The sequence below is a fragment of the Arachis ipaensis genome, chromosome B06 (assembly GCF_000816755.2).
Source record: "Arachis ipaensis cultivar K30076 chromosome B06, Araip1.1, whole genome shotgun sequence".
NCBI classification, from domain to species: domain Eukaryota; kingdom Viridiplantae; phylum Streptophyta; class Magnoliopsida; order Fabales; family Fabaceae; genus Arachis; species Arachis ipaensis.
Window position 1 is genome coordinate 80,553,891 of NC_029790.2, and position 3,678 is coordinate 80,557,568.

General features: G+C 33.8%; 1 long non-coding RNA gene across 2 annotated transcripts; it reads left to right on the plus strand.

Annotated features, from left to right (window-relative positions):
• LOC110263366 lies at positions 738 to 2,901 on the plus strand. Of its 2 annotated transcripts, none has more exons than XR_002348896.1 (2): positions 738 to 1,111; positions 2,851 to 2,901. It is a non-coding gene; the product is annotated as an uncharacterized LOC110263366 (long non-coding RNA). The 2 variants fall into 2 exon arrangements; XR_002348897.1 differs by having other exon boundaries at positions 2,857 to 2,901.

Below are 3,678 nucleotides of genomic sequence, written 5' to 3' on the forward strand. Positions count from 1 at the left end.
CGTGCAATAAAAATAAAAAAAATGTTATTTTTCAGTATTGGAATAAAGGGGATACAAAAGGATTCTCCAAATGCAAAATAAATGCACATGGGACAAAAGTTAAAGTATGAGCATGTAACATCAAAAGTGGAAAAAAGTGAGAACATAGGTAAAGAAGTTTTGCTTTACAAAGTATGTATGTTAGGTGAGATCTTAGACTAATCAAGGATTCGCTTAATTAGCTCACTTAGCCTTATACATATACCTTTACCTTTACCTTGGCCCCATTACAACCTTAATTAAAGACCTCATGACTTTTGTATGCCTATATTTTATAATTGTTGATTGGTTAGATAAAGAACAAAGTTATAGAAAGGAAGGATAAAAAGAAGAATAGAGTGATTAACCCAATGAACACTGAGTGACTAGAGAGTAAACACAAAATCCAGTGAGGGTTCAATAGCTCATTAACATATCTCTGCTTGAATTATTAATTGTCTTGCAAGTTTATAAAATATTTTTCTCTCCCATCTCAACTGTAAAAGTGCTTTATCATTATCTAAGGTTTGGCTATATATATATATATATATATATATATATATATATATAATTCCTTGAGAATATGAATTAATTCAACTACATATAAGCTTTATATACAAGTGAATAAAAATTAAGAATTGCGTGATTCATATAGGTAGTTGCATTTAGAGTAGATAGCATTGCATGAGATTCCACCACTTTAACCTGTTGGTCAACACCAAGTTGCTGAATATTTGATTGTGATCTCAAGTCTCAACTTCTGAATCGGCTTGAAAATGTCTGATATACATGCAGTACCACTTAAATTCAATTTGCCAATTTGGTGTAACAAAATATTATTCCCACCCTCCCCTTCTCTTTTACATAAACACAGAAGAAAAAAAAAAGGAAAAAAAAACTTTATCACTTATTGCCTTATTTGAGCAACTACTATGCTTATTATTTTTAATAAATCTGTTGGTGATAACTTTTCATGTGAAATCGGCTTTAGATCTTCTTCAACTCCTGCTGCTAGCTACTTTACTTTGAAAGTTTCAAGTTTTAATATTTGCTGAGAAAGAAAAAAGGAGGATTGCTTTCTATTTTCTACTTGGTGAGTAATTAACTCCTACTACTCTTTTTCTCATGATGCATGTTCTAATTCAACAAAACTTAATTAGCATTTGTGAATTTTTATGTATTTAAATAATTTTTTAAAAAATAAATTTTTAAAAACTAATTATGTTATCTGATGCAATAATAAATAATTAAATGACTTTATGTCTTTATGTTATCTTCTTCTATTATTTGGGAATAATTTGGCTGCTAAATTTTTAAAGCATCCTTTTTGTGATCTCTATTATGTTTGTTATCTTCCTATATGTGCTAATAGATATAGAATCTGTTGCTTTTTGTTTTGATTAGTCTAAAACTTTTACCGATTGAGCGCCTTCAATTAGAACTCAAAATTCTACTTGCTTAATACATACTTCTCTACTTGGCATTAGAGCTCCTTCTCTCTTATATCAAGCTCCTTAATCCAACCTTTAATTTGGTTCTTTTCTAAATTGAGTTTCGTAACTTGTTCTTGATATTGCTTCTCTTTGGATTCAAGCTTCTTCAATTTGTATTCAAAATGCTCCTTGTTTCGTGCAAACTCCTCAACTTGGCTTTTAAGCTCCTTCTCTCTTGTTTCGAGCTCTTGTGCTTTGCCTTCAAATAGACTCTTTTCTGAATTGAGTTTGCTCACCTGTTCTTCATACTGCTTCTCTTTTGATTCAAGCTCATTTAACTTGTAATCAAAATGTTCCTTTTTTAAGGCAAACTCCTCCACTTGGCTTTGAAGTTCTTTCTCTCTTGATTGGAGCTCTTTCACTTTGCTTTCAATTCCACTCTTCTCTGAATTGAGCTTGTTCACTCGTTCTTCATAGTGCTTCTCTTTCGAATCAAGCTCATCTAATTTTCAATCAAAATTCACCTTCTTTAAAACAAACTCCTCCACTTGCCTTTTCTGTTTCTCCTCTCTTAACTGGATCTCTTTCACTTTGCTTTCAATATGCCTGTTTTCTGACTCAAGTTCATTCACTCGTTCTTCACATTACTTCTCTTTTGATTCAAGATCTTCCACCTGTGTTGCAAATTCCTTTTCTTTGGACTGAAGCTCCTTCAACTGAACATGATGATATCCATTTAATGAAATTACCTTAAGTAACTTCCTATTTTCTAATTGCAACTTCTCAGCTTCGGCATCAATCAGTTTCTTCATTGCATATATCTCTCCATCTTTGGTCTTAAGTTCCTTTGTACACTTAGCAATTTTCTTTGAAAGATCCTTCAGTTCCTCTTCCTTCATTTCCCTTTTCTTGTCAATGTTATCCAACACTAGCAGAAATTCTTTCTGTTCTACCTTGAGCTCCTTTTCACACTCTCTCCTCATGTCCTCCATCAAACAGAGCTGTGATTCCTTTTCTTCAATTTGCTCATCATACTCTTCAAGTTCCCCCAACATCTTCTTGTGAAGTTCATCGCGATCATTGATCACCTATGCCACTGCTTCAAGTTCCCTGACATATTGTTGCTCCTTTAACTTTAAACGTGTCATTTTCTAAATAAATAAATAAGAGACTTTTTTTATTTGAGGGACGCGTGATAAACCCATATTTTATGATATATTTTGTGCTTAATCTGAGTGATTTATTCAATCCTTCACCCACTTATTCATATTAAATGCATGGTTTTACTTTCCCTTCCTTATTATATGATGTATGTGAAAAACATGTTTCCTATGCTTAAAAATAATTATTTTGATTACCCTTTATTCCCATTCGATGTCGTGATTCGTGTGTTGAGTAGTTTCAGATCTTCTAAGGCAAGAATGACTTAAAAGATGGAAATGAAACATACGAAAATGGAAGGAAAGCACAAAACAGAGTTTTTGAAGAAACTGGCAGCCACGCGATCGCATGGGCGACGCGGCCGCATGCCAGCGCGAAAAGGCATTGACACGGCCGCATGACTGACGCGACCGCGCGCCTCGAGCGAAACACATATGACGCGGTCGCATGACTGACGCGACTGCGTGATAAGGAAAACTCTGAATGACGCAACCGCGTGACCCACGCGGACGTGTGACAAAGGCCACGCACCAGAAAAAGAAAAAAATGCTCATAGCGAATTTTGAAGCCCTTTTTGGCCCAAATCCAAGTCCAGAAGGCATAGACCAGAGGTTATGAAGTGGGGGAATGCATCCATTCAAGGAGAGTCTCCAATTAGTTAGTTTTCCATGATTTAGATTTAGTTTTGAGAGGGAGATTCTCTCCTCTCTCTTTAGGATTAGGATTTAGATTTAGGATTTTATGCGCTTTCAGGATTATCTCTTTTTATCAAGTTCAATATTCCTTTTATTATTTTCTCAATTTTATTTATGAATTCTTCTATGTTACAGATTACTCTTTGAATTAATGTTATTTGAGGTATTTCAGTTTATTATTGCTTTCTTTTATTTACATTATTGTTATTCCCATCTGAAGACATTTTTATTCCAGTAGATTTACTTTTCTCCTTTTGGTCTTGGTTAAGAAATCAGTAACTCAGGAGTTATCAAACTCAAGCATGATTGATAATTGTTATCTTTGCTAATTGAACTGAACTTCTATAATCCCAATCTTTCCTTAGGGATTA